The sequence below is a fragment of the Schistocerca cancellata genome, chromosome 2, assembly GCF_023864275.1.
Source record: "Schistocerca cancellata isolate TAMUIC-IGC-003103 chromosome 2, iqSchCanc2.1, whole genome shotgun sequence".
Classification (NCBI taxonomy): domain Eukaryota; kingdom Metazoa; phylum Arthropoda; class Insecta; order Orthoptera; family Acrididae; genus Schistocerca; species Schistocerca cancellata.
In genome coordinates, this window is record NC_064627.1 from 931,081,879 (window position 1) to 931,099,476 (window position 17,598).

The following is a 17,598-nucleotide window of genomic DNA, read 5'->3' on the forward strand; positions in this document are numbered from 1 at the left end:
ATAATAATTAACTGTCCCCAGAAAGCACCAGAGCTCTTTGAATGATGAAGGTCTGGGTAGGTTTAATATTGTTTGTACTTTCTCATGGGGCAGTGAAATGCCGTCGGCAGAGACCCGAAAACCAAGAAAAGTGACAGCGGGTTGATGGAGCTGCAATTTGTCCTGGTTGGTCTCGATATCTGCTGCCGCGAGAGTGTTCATACAGTTTGCAGATGTCGAATGTTGTCCTCGATGGAGGAGCTGAACACAAGAATGTCATCAAGATAAGCAAAGCAAAATTTTAGGTCGAATAGCATTTTGTTGATGAAGTGTTGCCAGGTCTGGGTTGCATTTTTCAGACCGAAGGGCATGAATCGAAAACTGAAATAACCTGATGAGGGTGGTGATTGCTGTCTTCTCAATGTCTTCAGGTGCCATGGGGATCTGGTGGTAGGCCCATTTGCAATCAATGACAGAGAACATGGTTGCACCTGCGAGGGAACTGGTAAAGTCAGCAATGTTGGGTATGGGGTAGGTGTCCATAATTGTTCGTGCGTTTAGTCAACCGTAGTCTCCACACATGCGCCAGGACCTGTCTTTCTTGGGTGTCAGATGTATGGGCATAGACCAGCTACTGGCAGAGGGTTCAATGATGCCGGAGCTAAGTAGTTCAGAAATCTGATTTTTAAGGTCGGAGAGGCGCTCGGGACAAAGTCGACATGGTTTACTGGAGATCGGGGGACCTGGCGTGAGGCGAAGCTTGTGAACCGTGCTGTTGGTGATGACAGAAATGTTGCTGGTGGCACAGCACACGGTTTGTTTACAATGTGAGGTGGGCGGGGCAAGCGAGGCATGGACGTGGTGTTCGGAGCCACTCGGCAGATCCTACGGGAGCTGAGGCAGCAAAGTGTACCAGGAGTCAATGCAACAAGATGGCCGCCGGCCCGAAGCAGTGGCACTGTGGTTGGGTGAGCTCAGTAGAGCTTGTGAGCCGTTAGTGAATCCATTGTCCAAGGGCATGGCCTGTGGCAGCACAGTTGCGGGCAAAACGCTTGGCGCGAGTGCACTGTGTTGTCAGTGGTTGTCGCACGGTGGCGCGCAAGAGCCGAAGCTTGAGGTGCTGTCTGCGAGGGGCGGGGTAGGAGCCATCAGTTCGGGAACAAGTGATGCTTGTCGTGCATGTGCATTTGTGTCCAGCTGAGTGTCAAACGCTGGCGTGCTAGGAGGGTGTGGCCCTGCAGAACTGTCAGTACATGTTATGGCAGTCTTGATAGCACAGTTGCGATGGGTAGCAGGAGGTAAACATATGGAGGCTCGATTGCTGGGATTGCAAGCAGATTCGGCACACTTACTGACCTTGCTTTGCCCTTGCTGTAGTGTCTGTAATTCCTTTGCTGCATCGGAGAGCTGGAGCTGTGTTTCGTGGAGACGGAGGGAGAGCTCGAAGTTTTCCTTGTGTACACAAGCGACGTGTTCAAACTTGACAAGGCTTCAAGCTTTTCAAGGCACTTGGGCGTGGTTTCTTGTAACGTCGTAGACAGAGACGAGCATGTACAGATGAGATGAGCCCGGACCAATATGTCACGGGGTGGGAGGGGGGGGGGGGGGGGGTTGCTCGATGGAGAACAGGGGAAGTGAGTCTTGGACGGATGATGAAACATGGTGTTTTGCACTAGATCTGGTGAAAGTTTGTGGTTTCGCAAGAAGTCAATGCCTAATATAGGTTCGTCAATTTCGCACATTAAAAAAGTCCACTCGAGTTTGCAGTTTGTGGAGAGTGAGACAACGTGTGAAGTTGAACCCGAGCATTGTAGTTTAGTTGAATTCACGGCTTGTAGTGAAGTAAGATGAGGACGGATGTTCGACGACACTAAGGATAAAGGCAGCAGCGAAACATCGGCGCCTGTGTCCACTAGGAGAAGGTATTCCGATGAAATGTCTTTATTGTAAAGTCGTCCACAATTATCTGGTCGTTCCCGGACAGAATGGAGCACTGGGGGGGTGCCTATCATGTTGTGCACAGGAGGCAGCACCCAGACCTACCTGCGACTGGCGTTTGGCAAGTAGCAGGGTGGTCTGCAGTTCTGTGCCGTCTCATCAAACCGTGAGTGGTAGCAACAGTACAGCTAGTGTGGTTGCATTTCCTGCGGAAGGTCCGTTGCCAGTGGCAGTGGCCAAGGTTTGGTGGCCACAGCAGGTTCAGTTGCAGGAGGGGGCGTGAGTGTGGGTGGAACCAGTGACATCCCAGGTGCTTGTTTACTGCTTCCCAGAGCGAGGGGAATGGTCGGGTCAGTACGGCCCCGGCCGCGTCCGGACGCAGGCCGATGAGCCTGAACCTGAGACTTGTCCAGTAGGCAGTGGCTGGCGAAATAGTGCAGTGATGCATCATGTAGCTTGTCAGCAATTGTCATTCTTTGCTTGACAGGTTCAGGAGACCTTTGACCCAGAGCAAAGCGGATGTGAGGAGATAGTTAATCTGACCAAATGGCGAGGAGAGCTGTGTCAGAGAGTAGATCGGCGGTGATCAGGGCACACAGCCGTCTCCAGAGCTGGGAAGATTTGTCATTGCCTAGTTGCTCGACATGGAGCACTTGCCGTATTGCTGCCTCAGTTGAGTGTGCAAGCCGACGTAGAACTGTCTTTTTGGGTAGGGTGTACTGGGTAGATGAGTCCGGGTTGTCGACCAGGTCAGCAATCAAGTCCTCCTGGTCATGCAGGTGGGTGATGAGGCACAGAAATCTGGTTGACTCGTCGAGTTTGTAATGGTTGAACATTTTGTCCACAATTTTGAACCAGGTTGTTGCTCTGTCAGGATTAAACAGCGGCAGCGTAGGTAAGCATTGTAGAATGTTCAGAAGAACAGGGTGAGTTGAGTTCATCGGGGCATTGCCTGAAACAAGCTGTTGTTGCTGTAGTATTCCAGGAGAGTTTGCCTCCAGGAGATGTGGCAATGATGGCTGTTCGGGTGGCAGCGTGAAGGTGACACGTTGTGGTTGAACGCGATCCGTTGCAATGCGGAAGGCCGACCGGAAGACCGGCGAGGATGAGGCACTGAGATGTGCCGAGAACGGTAGCGGAAGCTCGACTGGAGCTGGCGAGAGGGCAACAGGTGAGAAAAATTTCAAAGTTTGAGAATGCGTGTTAGTCCGCGGAAAGCTCGACCTGTGTTGCAGGGCCACCTGTGTTGCAGGGAGGCTGTGGAAGTGCGGGCTGTCCAGAAGCACAGGGTGGGAAATGATGTTGAATGTGGGACGGAATGTGTGAATGTTCACTGTTCATAGTCACTCCACTCAAAACGGTGTGCGGGTAAGGTGAATGTCATGACACAAAACACTGAGGCGTAGCAGTGGATTGGAGGTGGAAGTCAGGCACAAATAACAAGTTATTGCTCCTGTTGCAGGCCGAGGTATCGAAGTAGGAAGGCATGTGCTGATGCTAAACCAAGGTAGACCTGTGAACGAAGCAGTTCCGACCACATGGCAGGTATCTGCATGGTACTGCACAGATTGCGGCGTGGCAAATCGTTGTCCTGGTGGTATTAGGTTGTCCGACGGAGCATTTGCAGAAATCGGCATTGGTCCCACACTGCACGGAGATCCATAAGAGGTAACTGCACACTCGATGAGGGTGGGCACATGTGGTGGGAACAAAGGCATTTGATAGCCAGAGTCATGCACACTCCTAACCTCACTTTTTGTTGCAGGCTCGAAAACGTCTGGCGATATCGGCGGAATCATCGAGTGAGAGGCATTGTGTTGCAGTCCTGGCGGGTGTACTTTGGCTGCAACACGATGCATGTCGATCACAAAAGTCATTGATTGAATCCTGTGTCGATGTAATACATGCAGAAATAATCGACGCGGAGGTCGTAGACAAAGTAAAATGGCGAAAACGGAAGACGTTTCAACTCGGGGTCACCAGTGAGGAGGATTACCGGGTTGGTTGCACCAATAATCACACCCATTTAGCAGTAGTTCATTTATTAACTTTAACACATACAAGGACCACAAAGAACTGAACTGAACATGGCGAAACAGCCAAAGATAAAGCTTAGAGTCCAAAGATGAATGCATATCGATGTTGGTGTCGATTTCATTGGTGCCACAAACTTAATAGATTGAGGTTTCATTATACACAGGAGTTGGCTACATGGGTAGTGGGGCTGCATGGAGTGAATTGGGCAGTTTTAGGTTCAAGGGTCTAGTGAAAGCACAAACAGGGGTACACTGTCAGGGTGCTTATCAATCACAGGGCCATGGTAGACTAAGGAAACATTGGTATTACAGTTGTAAATTTTCATAGCTGCTTTTCAAAAGAACCTGTGTTCCAAGTACTCACAAAATGCACTGAAGTAGCAATTGTTAGAGGTACTAAAAGCTGGATGAAATTGGAGATAAGTTCAGCCATAGTTTTTACCAAGAATCTAATGATGTTTAGAAAGGATACACTAAATTCAGTTGGTGTTGCCAGTGTGTTTGTTGCTATAAGCAGCAGTTTATCTTCTAGCAAAAGTGAATTAGATAATTTCTGTGATTATGAATAAGAGGTTATACTTGACAATTGGCTCTTTTCTGTCCACCTGACACAGATGATACACTTGTTGAAAGATTCAAAGAAAACTTGAGTCTCATTTCAAATAAGTGTCTGACTCACACAGTTATAGTTGGTAATGACTTCAATCTATTCTTGATGTGTTGGCAAAAATACATGTTGAAAGTCAGTGGTAGGCGTAAAACACTGTTCAAATTTGTACTAAATTATTTTGAGCAATTAGTTCAGGAGTCCACATGAAGTGTAAACGGTTGGCATAACATTCCAGGCTTCTCAGTGAGAGGGAGTCTGAAGCAAATAGTGTCATGATGGCTACAGGAATTACTGACCAGATCATTGCACTGAGATTTAGTACTATAAATCAAAATATACATTTTTCAAAAAACAAATAAATACTAGCTTGACACATTCCTAAGAGACAGTCTCCATTCCTTACATTCTAAATCAAACAATGGAAAATCCTGGATGGAATGTAACAATATTATGAGAAGTAAAGTTGTTACTCACCTTATAGCAGAGATGCTAAGTCGCAGAGAGGCACAACAGAAAGACTCTCACAATTATAGCTTTCAGAGCCGTTATGGTCTTTGTCAACAATAGACTGACATACGCGCATGCGCGCGCGCACACACACACACACACTCATGCAAATGCAACTCACATGCACGACTGCAGTCTCAGGCAACTGAAACCACACTGTGAGCAGCAGCACCAGTGCATGATGGGAGTGGCGACTGGGTGGGGGTAAGGAGGAAGCTGGAGCAGAGTAGGGGTGGTAGACAGTGAAGTGATGCAGGTTAGACTGTGGGGAGGGGAGAGGTGGGGAGGGGGATAGTAGCAGAAAAGGAGAGAAATAGAAAGACTGGATGTGGTGGTGGAATGATGGCTGTGTAGTCATTTTGAAGTAGATACCCTTGGTGCAGTGAAGCAATACATACCACTTAATTAAGGCAGGTCTTCTGATCTAGATTATATACCAGCTGATTCCTTTCAGAGAATCCTGATGTAATAGATCCACCAATTTTTAGAACTGATATGCAGCCACTTGCTCAACAAAATCTGTCCTAAATGCTAAAAATTTGTACAGGTCACTCCAATGCACAAAAAACAAAATAGACATAATCTGCTGAGTTGTAGAACTATATCTTAGCCATTGATTTGTAGCAGGATTTTCGAAAATGTACTGTATTCCAGTATCATGAAATACTTCATAGGTAACTGTTTATTGACACATAACCAGCACAGACTCAGAAAACGTCATTCTTGTGAAACACAACTGTCTTTCTGTCAACATAATGTAATGAGTGTTATGGACAGGGAATCTCAAGTTGGTTCCATATTTCTAGAAGGCTTTTGATGCCTTACTTGAGAAGCTAGCTCTAATCATATTCCTTACCTATGGAATATCACATTAGTTCTGTGATTGAATTTGCGATCTCCTGTGAGAAAAGTCACAGTTTTAATGAGAGGTTACAGGCCATCTGTTCTTAATCCATGTAAATGGTTTAGGAGACAATCTGAGCAGTACTTTTAAATTATTTTCAGGTGATGCTGTTGTTTACTGTCTGGTAAAGTCATAGAAGATCAAATTGAAAAATGATTCAGGAAAGACATTTGCATTGTCCAAAATGTGTCAATTGGCCCTACACAATAAAAAGTGAGAGATCCTCTACATGAGCATGGAAAAAATTGAAGGTTGTGGATTCAACCAAATAACTAGGGGTTCCAGTTAGAAGCAACTGAAACTGGAACTATCACATAAAAATATTGTGGGGAAGTCACAATAAAGACTGCATTTTATTGGCAGAGCACTTTGAAGATGCAACAAGTTCAAAGAAGGGCAGCTCATTTTGTGTTATCACAAAATAAGTGAGAGCTACATGAGTTAGAGTGGCAGTTATTAAAACAAAGATATGTTTCATTGTGGCAAGATCTTTTCAGGAAATTTCAGTCACCAACATACTCCTCTGAAGGAAAAAAACCTGTTGGCTCCCATGTGCACAAGAAGGAATGATTGTTGTAATAAAATATGAGAAATTAAAACTCAGAGGGAAATACTGTGGTGTTCATTTTTCACATGTGCTGTTGAAGAGTGGAAGGTTGAGAAATAGTCTGAAAGTGACTCTATGAACACTCTGCCAAAGACAAAAGTGTGAATATCAGAGTAATCATGTACATATAGATATGGAAATAGGTTAGTACCACTTCATCTCATCTCTATAACCAGGAGGAGGATCACAAAGGTTAGATTGTTTACAGAATGAATTTTTCACCATGCAGCGGAATATATGCTGATATAAAAACTCCTGGCAGATTAAATGTGTGTGCCAGACTGAGACTAGAACTTGGGATCTTTGTCTTTCCAGGCAAGTGCTCTACTGATTGAGGTACCCAAGCACAACTCACAACCCATCCTCAAAGCTTTACTACTTCTATCATTAACTAGTCCCTTACCTTCCATACTTCACAGAAGCTCTCTCGCAAACCTTATGAGACTAGCACTCCTGGAAAAACGGCTACTTTGGAGACATGGCTTGGCCACAGCCTGGAGGATGTTTCCAGAATGAAATTTCCACTTCACAGTGGTGTATGTAGTGATATGAAACTTCCCGGCAGAGTAAAACTGGTCCTGAGTTCGAGTCTCAGTCTGGCAACAGTTTTAACTGCCAGGAAGTTTCATATCAGAGCACACTCCACTGCATTGTGAAAATTTCATTCTGGAAACATTCTCCAGGCTGTGGCTATGCCATGTCTCTGAAATATTCTTCCTTCTAGGAGTACAAGTTTTGCAGAAGAAGTTCCGTGAAATTTTGACGGAGCTCAGTTGATACAGCACCTACCCACGAAAGGCAAAGGTCTCGATTTTGAGTCTCAGGTCCAGCACACAGTTTTAACCTGCCAGAAAGTTTCAAGATTCCAGGTACTTAAATGGAAAAGGCAATACTATGTAGCTTGTATACATACTATAAATTAAGAACATTGGGTCATTCCATGTCAAATCAACCAATTGTACTACATGATTTGAACCATGAACTCTCAGATTTGGTTGAATTTTTTTCAGGTAATGTACCCACTAACACTAGTTTAAATTTGAGATTTCAAATTTTTCTGAACTTTGGTTTTTGAGTTTCAAGGGTTTAAAAATAAAAAAAACCCTCTGTTTTTGATCAATCGATGAGTGTTTTAAAATGCTGTAGCTCAAAAACTATACAACCTAGAGACCTCAAACTTGCACCATTGTTTTCCTCTAGAAATTCCCTTCAATTTGGTATGTAATGTGACTATGCTACCTAAATCTGAAAATTTTAAACTATTCCAAAAAAACATTTTTTGAAATTTCCAAAATACATATCCTCTCATTTCTTTATAAAAATTATGTGTGTTGTCCAGTTTAACTGACTACATGCACGCAAAATTTCAAGATGGGATCTCAATGGATTGTTGTATAAAATAGTATTTTACTACCGCAATACACACTAGTGAGGTGAAAAGCAGACTATTTCTAGGCTATGAATACTAAGGTAGGCCTATGTAATTCTAATAAACTTAAATTATTATGTTAGCCTTTTTATGCAACATTACCCTCTTATTGTTTGTTAATTCATTAAATGATATAGTGTTGTTTTAATTTAATGTTCATGATTCTTTTAACTATGCATCAGAAGGAAGTGAACACATTTTAATTGGTAATATACGTGCTTCAAGTTAAAATTTTGAATAAAGCCACTTACCTTCATCCTTAGTTGTAAATGGGGGAGATTATCATTTTCTTGGTTTTCCAGTGTTATTTGTAATCGTTTACAACAAGTTCCTTATATTAGAAATTGGCATAGAAGTATTTTCACTTGGGAAAAACATTATCTTGTTGATATCTGCATGGATAGAACTGTATTTCTAATACCAATTGGTATTTACAAAGTTAATACACATGGTATTTATACAACTTAGTGTTTAGTGAGAGTAGGTGAAACATAATTTAAACGTGCTTCTTTTATGATCTTTTAAGATATTTTTCTAAAGCAAGAGAAGACAACTTCATTTCTTTAGCACTTAAAGTGTAGGTTCTTCCCATAGTTGTTGTTGGATTCGCTGCTTGTAAAAGAGTATTTCCAGGGACATGTAATATATCTCTTGGTTGTGGATAGTAAAAAGACTGGGCTGGACCCTTTGAGTGTAAAAAATTTATTCGGTACATGTCACTGTATTTTTCTTCAATGCATCCTAGCCACCAAGAGTCATCGTATGCTACTGTCATAAAACCAGCAGTAATATCTTCCATATGTGACAGTGTTATTTGGTTCAGTGTTGTCACATATTCAAGAGACTCATCCAGACTAAAATGATAAGGCTTGACACTAATTTGACTCTCTGTGCAGGGTTTATATGAGTGAAACTTTTGTGTTCCCACAATCGCTTTTGAGTCACTAAACTGAGGAAGTAAGTTTTCTTTGGTCAGTTCATAGTACTCTGTTGTGCAGTATTCAGAGTCAATGTACTTTATGTTTTCCATGGCAAATACAGAAGATTTGTTGGTCATATGGCCTTTGTGAGCCAGCTTTAGCAGCTAGCCACTTAACAGTTCTGCCAAGGCCATCACATGCACTCTTGCCATGGGACGTTGCAAAGAACTCCCACTCTGCCTCAACTTCAAAATCAGTTTTATGCAAACACAAATTAAGGAAGTTTTTCTTATTTTTATATTGTGCAGTGCTGCCATCAGAAAAGTAAGCAATCTTTTTAAATGCAAAAGGGCAAGGTTTGCTTTATGATTTCTAGCAGTTTTTTCTGGAATACATAGAAAGCGACTGTCAGTCAATCTGAAATGAAGACATACCGCAGATGTTTTAGTTTTCCCTCCCATTTATAATATATGATGAAAGGATACAGTGTAGCTTCCCCGTAACATCAAGCTGGCCATAAGCGGAGTAGTGGCCAAAACTAGAGCCTTGACCCTACATGAAAATCTCACATTCTTTTATAATAAAAAGTGAATCTCATACAAAATCGTAAGATTCTTAAGTTATTATTTTTTATATATATTTTATTCTCACATTAAAATATCATTTAATGAATTAACAAACAATAAGAGGGTAATGTTGCATAAAAAGGCTAACATAATAATTTAAGTTTGTTAGAATTACATAGGCCTACCTTAGTATTCATAGCCTAGAAATAGTCTGCTTTTCACCTCACTAGTGTGTATTGTGGTAGTAAAATATTATTTTATACAAGAACCCATTGAGATCCCATCTTGAAATTTTGCGTGCGTGTAGTCAGTTAGACTGGACAACACATATAATTTTTATAAAAAAATCCGAGGGTACATATTTTGGAAATTTCAAAAAATGTTTTTTTGGAATAGTTTTAAATTTTCAGATTTAGGTAGCGTAGCCACATTACATATCAAATTGAAGGGAATTTTTAGAGGAAAACAATGGTGCAAGTTTGAGGTCTCTAGGTTGTATAGTTTTTGAGCTACAGCATTTTAAAACAATCATTGATTGATCAAAAACAGGTTTTTTTTTTTTATTTTTAAACCCTTGAAACTCTAAAACCAAAGGTCAGAAAAATTTGAAGTTTCAAATTTAAACTAGTGTATGTGGGTACATTACCTGAAACAAAATTCATCGAAATCTGACATATCAAGGTTCATACTGTTAGTTGATTTGAGATGGAATGACCCCATTGCAGAAACGGAACACTGCCATGAGATGAGGCAAAGATCCATGGACATTTGCAGAAATCTACTGAAAGCTTATTAAATTTATGTTACAGGGTATTGTATTAAAGAAATAACACATGATCACAAAAACATCATTTTTGACATTATTATAAGGATTGTCCAGTATCACTCAGATCATTATAAAGAACAATTTTATGTTGAAAAAGTCCAGAAATGCTTTGAATTAGTTTTGACCATTTCTGCATAATGTCTTCTGCACTGATGAAAGATTATTCATCTGTTACTGAGAATAGTGTTGTCCGGGTAGATCTTCTGTAATATATACTTATGTACCATCATTTAGACAATCTGTCACCATAGAGAGACAGAGATGGAATGGGGTTTTAGTCTTCTCATAGACTTTAAACATAGCAAAGACACCAGACTGGTGATCTCTCTTATTCTCTCTCTCTCTCTCTCTCTCTCTCTCTCTCTCTCTCTCTCTCTGTGTGTGTGTGTGTGTGTGTGTGTGTGTATGTGTGTGTGTGTGTGTGTGTGTGTGTGTGTGCTGTTAGTGTCTGTTTCATCTTCAAACAGGTTTTTTGGATGGTAGAGCGGAGCAGAGTAGATTTGAAGTTTAACTGGAAAAGTTCAAATTGGTCATTGTAAGACAAAGAGGCAGGTTCTAGGATCTCTGAAGTTGGTTCATTCTGATTACTTTTTGGATCAGAAGATCTAGCTGTTTTTTCAGAGTGAGCATTGTTATCATAAGGCCTCAGAATTTCTTTAAATACAATGATTAGCTGCATCTACTTTTCTTGGTCCATCAGCTGGCAAGAAATCTTCTTTGATGAAGATACGGGGATCAAGTGAATTAGCAGACCAGCAACATGATATATGGTAAATAGCTGACTGGGGTGTGGTGGTGATCAGTGATCACACAGGGCATCATAACAACTCATAAGAGCTTTGAAGAGGTTCTCGTCAAGGGGCTGCAGTATGTGACTGCTTTGTGGTGGCAGACTGAGCCTGTGAAAGTTGTTACATTTTGTCTAGGTGTTTGCTTGCATGGAAATGTATGAGATATGGTTATCTAATATCAGAAAGACTGGGTTGCACTGGTGTGCTTCCTGAAGTGCTCCAAATATGCAAGAAATATGTCTGTGTTCATGTAACCTGAATCAGTCACAGCCGTTCCAAATCTAGTTGGGGCATCTTTAATCAGAACTGGGTTCTGTCTTTTCCAAGCAAATATGAGGAACAGTTTGCAGCAGTCATACAGTACTTGATAGTCATTGTTTTATCTTGCTCAGTTGAAACATATTTGAAATCTCTCTCTTGTCTACAGGAGCAACATATTTAGGCATGTTCTTTGGGACTGTCTGAACACATGTTTCATCCATATCATAGATCTGATTTAGTGGAAAATAATATTTTCTAATGATTTATATCAGAGTTTAAAAATACAGAGCTATGTGCTGTTCATTGTCCTAGCAGTACTGGGTTTCCTTCAGACTCTCAGGGACATATGATTTCTCTTCATGAACTCTTGCCTAGTCCCTTCCAGTCAGCTTCATTTCTTGTGAGAATGAATGAGATTTTCAATTCCTTTCTGTGTACTCAAAACCAAGCAAGCATAGACATTTTAATGTCAAACCATAAAACCTGGAATCTAGGACTCTGCAACATTTGACCATTTCCTGTTCTTCCTCCAGCATAAATACATGTTTAAAATTTCCTATGGGCTTCACACTTCTGTCAGATTTCATTCACTTCAAATTGTGGATTCATCATAACCAAGTATGTGACCAGTTACCCTGAAAGATATGCCATTTTGCTTCATCAGACATGCCTCATTTATAGGTGCCTCTGTCAGTGGCATCAGGCTGACTCTTTTGCTTGTAGTCCCTAAAATGGACACAAAAAGTGTTAGAGCTTCATGTCAGATTCGATTTTGTATTCTCCAAAGCATTAATAAAGTGCAGAAATGATAAGGGTCTCTTGTTGGGCAAAAGCACACAACTGACATTTGCCCCATCAATCCCTTGGACTTTTGCCCAAGTGCAACAGTTCACTTAGCTATGCTTTCCCGCCAAACACCAATAGAAACTGATGTGGTGTGATGCTGCAACCTTCCTACACAGTCCCCCATGTTTACAGATATCATAACATTTAATGATTTATACCATGATTTTAACACATAAGTTGGTGAATACTGACAACTGTTACATTAACATATGTGAAAATATGCCTTACCTCATAGTTATAAGTCAGATGGTCATAGACATAAAATTTCCAGACTAAGGCTTTCATCATACTAGCTTCCTGATCGTATGACTGTGCCATCTTCATGAGAAATGGTGCACTTTTAACACACAGTAGGATCTTTGGCCCATGCAGATCTTTACCACTGCATATCCTACATTGTAGAGTGCACTGTTTTATTAATATTTCACTTATTGTAGTACATTTTTGGAATTTTGAAAGTAATTTGTATCTCTGAAAGATAGTATGGACAATGCTAGGAAGGAAATTGTTGCAGTTGCCAGCTGTTTGTATGCTATGTATTCATTTACAGGGTGTTTCAAAACGAATATATTTATTACAAAGTATTATCATCTGCTGTGCTGCATCTCAGTTATTGGAGGAATGAATACAGTGTCTAGTTTATATTCATTGCTGCTGGATGTTGGTTATCTTCTGTTTGCTTGGTTACCATCAGACGTTACAAAATGACTACTTCACAGCAGAAATCATTTTGAGGCCCCGAGTATGCAAAGTTTAATTCCATGATTACAGTGTAAAGATGGTTCAGGTTGAGGTACCAAACTGATACTCCAAATGGATGGAATATTTGTAGATGATGTCAACAGTTTGTACACACAGGATGTGTATGTAAAGGAAAGAGTCCTGGCTACCCTTGGGTTTCGTATGAAAATGTCCCAAACTGCTTTCCAACATTGCCCTACAGAATGAATTCATTGTGCTATTTGGGAGTTATTACAACAAGTTGGCATGTCTGGAGGTGTCTGAACATGTTAAAAGTTACAGCTGCACAAGTTACAACTGTTAAAGGCTCTACATCAATACAACAAATGTAAATGTGTGGCATTTTCTAACAAGCTTCAGAATACTATTGACAATGATAACACTTTCTCACAATGTACCATGTTCAGTGATGAAACGACTTTCCATCTCAGTGGCAAAGTATAGAAACACAATGTTTGAATTTGGGGTCTAGAGAACCCACATGCACACAATGAAAATGTGCAAGATTCACCCAAAGTCTATGTGTTTTGTGCAATATCCAACTCATCTGTTTACAGCCAATTCTTCTTTGATGGAGACACTAAATAGTACCTTGCTATGTTACAAAACTAGTTCTTTCTGAGGCTGAGGACAACTTCATTTTGCCGTAAGATGGGGCACCCTTCAGCAACTTAACATGTGTCAGCTGGCCTCCAAAGTCATCATATTTAACACTTTGTAACTTCTTACCTTCTTCCTCTCCCCCTTTTTTTTCTTTTTTTTTTTACAGCCATCTCAGCAGTGGAATGTCAGTTATGACACTATGAATGTAAGGACAACACAACACCTAGTTCTCAAGAGGAAAAAAATCTAGAAGAGTTGAAGAATCTAATTTGTACTGCCATGATATCAGTGACGATGGACATGCTTACCCTCCTACCCAAGCAGGGTTGTTAGTTGTATGATAGACATGTACCATAACTTCAAGTTCTGTACAATTTATGGTCCTAAGTGAAGGAATATACATGAAAATATGATAATTTGGGTATTTCTCAGTGAGAAACCGTTACAAAACAAGCACATGCACAACAGTGAACTACGCTCATGTTAAGATTATTTAATCTTTGATACATGCACCTCATAGGGGCCTTGTTGTGCAGTAATGTACATTTCAGTATTGTGTGTCCATTACAGTTTGGATTAACAGTTAATTATGTAACCAACAATGGATTTTGACCAGGTGCTTCCTGTAGTGTATGATTTCTCATTACACATGGTTATACCGGCAGCTATGCTGTGACCTGTTTAATAATTATTCTCAGCTCTTTGTTCTCTGGTTCAGTACATAGCATGCCTTGTCAAACAACATATAACATTAACATTTTGTGTTAATTTTGTAATTTACTGAGTGGATGTAATTTGTGTAATTTATTGAGTGGTTTTAATGTCAAGTAGTGATGAAGAGATGTGCATGTTTCTAAGACAAAGGAAAAGAAGATGTAAAGAGGTGGGTTGCTAAAAAGTGAGAAAGCCCAGTGCAGGCTTCAACAATTGCACTGCGTGGGAGGAGGACCTAGCATTTCATTCATGGATAGCAGAAGAGCCTAATAATTGCTGTAAGGTAATAACTGCTGTAAGGCAAAAGGCAAACACTGTAATGATTCTGTAGTAGCTACTCTAACTGTATTAAAGAAACACATGCCATCAAGAAAGCAAAATGATAAAATGAGTGGATCACTGAAAAATCATGCACAACTTTTGCAAAGTTTTTGTTTAAAGGCATGGCAACACTCAACAAACAAACTTTGTATTTAATACAACTGACAATTTGACAGGTATGTTAAAATGTGCATTGCCTGATTCTAAGATATCACAAAATATTCTTATGAAAAGGAACAAAAGCATGGCTATTATGAGAGATGCTATTGCACCTTCTTATAAAAGTGATCTTATTTCAAGCTTCAGAAAGTAAAATTTGACATTTGAAAGTAGCGATATTGCTTCAGTCAGTTCTGCTGACTTGCTCAAGCCTTAGTACAAGATAATATTCCATTTGAAAACATTGCTGGTTTTTTTGCTCAGATGGTGGGGACACACACAATTCAGTATCCTGTTGACTAAAAGAGTTTCTTCCTGTATTGTATTAACAAAATGCATTTGTTGTTCAATTCTCTTGTGTGGTAATTTTGGTTGAAAGGCACTTCCTTAGTCGTTGTGAGGAACTTGCAACAGATATACATAATTACTTAAAACTAACCCGAAAATGGCAATATTAGCTAGCACAATTTCAAAAGTATATGCAGCTTGAAGTATATAAAATACTATATCCAGCACAGACTCATTGGCTTTCACTTTTTATGTTGTAAAGAAAATGTTGGAACAGTGGGATGCATTACTGTTATTTTTCATTGAGCAGTGGGCTCCATGATCCATTTATTAAACAGTATTTTCAAGTTCTGAAGTGGATTTTGCCCAAATTTAATGCAATGAATGCTTGCTTCCAATCATTAAAAGCTGTAGTGCTAATCTTAAAGGAAGTTACGGGTGAAATTGCCATCTGATTGCAAAAAAATCGCAGGTGGCTGGAAATTTGTTTCATAACTTATGTTGGCATGCTGAATTAAGTAGGTAAATCCAATTTTCTAAACAAACATTTTTTTACTTTTCAGTTTTTGAGTTTTGAGAAAATTCATTATTTTCTCAAACCCATACATGGAGTTTTTCATTACCACAGAATGTATTCACAAAGAAAGTTTGAGCCAAAAATGTTTAAAACTGATGGAGAAGTAGCATTTTCTCATTTTGAGCCATTTTGATTTTTTTCAAAGAAACTAAAGTGAGTGTGAATCTCTCTCTCTCTCTCTCTCTTTTCAATTCAGCTTGAGGCAATGCTAGTTTGTCCTTTTTTGCTGATGCCTGTGCTGTTTGATGAGCATATTAGAGCCCTACTTATGTCATTATTTCTTAAATAACTCTGTGAGAGCTAACATTATTAAGGGGCTGTAAAAGCATTTCCCTTTTACAGTCACAACCCTCAGCAATGTGAACTTAGGTTGCGGAAATAGTATATTCACAAACGCTGATACAAGCCACTACTTTTACTCTCACTGCAGAAACATATGTGTCTTTGGGACACCTATTCCATACAATGCTGTATAAATTCTTATTAGCATTTTGTTGTAGACATCAAGCCTATCATGTTAGTAGTGACTAGTCAGGCAAGTAGGTATAAAGAAGCAGTATTTTATCGAAGCAAAGTTGATTTGTTGGTGTTTTTATATTAGATGCATGAAATCCAAAATCAATTTCTTTTGCCAATGCTGACAATAAAAACACCATGATGACTTTCCTTTCGGGCAGTAAGAATGTTGAGGATTTTTGTCAGTAGAAGTGCAGTGATATATTGATGCATATATTGCATTTTTCATATTCTCTAAAAATAAATTATTTGACAGTATTGTAGCTGTAAAATATCTATCATATCGAAAAGTATGTTTATACACACCTTTACATCACTTTTATTTCTATATATTGCTTTTTTTGGAATATTTTGCAAGTTCTTTTATTGTAGTATTCTTCAGCTGTCCATGGCGATTGCCACCCAAAGCAACTTTTCAGCTTCTTTCACATTTCTATATACGAATTTTTTTGTAACATTTTGCGGGTTCTTTTATTGTAGTATTCTTCAGTTGTCCTGGCTGTTGCCAGCCAGTGCAACTTTTCTGCTTCTTTCACAATCTGTGTTATACCTGTATAGACCCTTCAAAAAGTATGAATTGTAAATGTATCCCACCCAAATTTTGTCATATAAATATTGAAAATAAAATGGTTGTCAAGTAGATATGTGTACAGATCTATGCATATACAAGAGATTTTGTATAGTCATACTGACATACAATACCTTCTTGCAACATGATTCACACAGTCTTCCTTTTGTATTTCATGATTATCTCCGTAAATATTCAGTGAGGTGATTGGAAACACCATCTGAAAGCATTTTGGCATATCAAAATCCATAGCTTTCAGATTGTTTCCATACATTTTCATCAATCATTGGTTATGTTGCACCAGAGGATCCCAAATGTATTCTGGAACAGTGATCGGTATGCCCTCCCAAGCAAAAATGAAATTCCGGTGAATCTTCACCTAATTGAGTTGGTGTAAAGTTTGACAAAACTTTGTTACAATATCAAAATCAATTATGTAGCCTATGAACAAATCAATAACACTGCCAAAACCAACTTTTGATCAAAAACTTCTAGTTGGCCATGAATCATCGCTTTCTCACACCTAAATCTATTTTGCAATCTAAAAATTTTGCAGTATTACATCATTATTGGCAATATTATTTTCTCTGATCTCACACTCAGAATCCATGTGCAAATTGTCTTCACAATCATAATCAATAAGCTCACAATCAGAATCATTTTGCATTTTCCTCGAGATTATTTGAGTAATCTCATTCTCAAAATCCAATTCTGAATCTTCATTAGAGTCACTTTCAGTAACCTTGCAATCAAGTTCTGACTTTTTATACATATATTTTACTATTACCCAACATTCATCAAAATTTACCTTCGTAGATTCATCAGCAGCAGTTTCTACATGTTGCACATGTTCTTGAAAAGTATCATAGGAGAAAGATCACACATTCATAA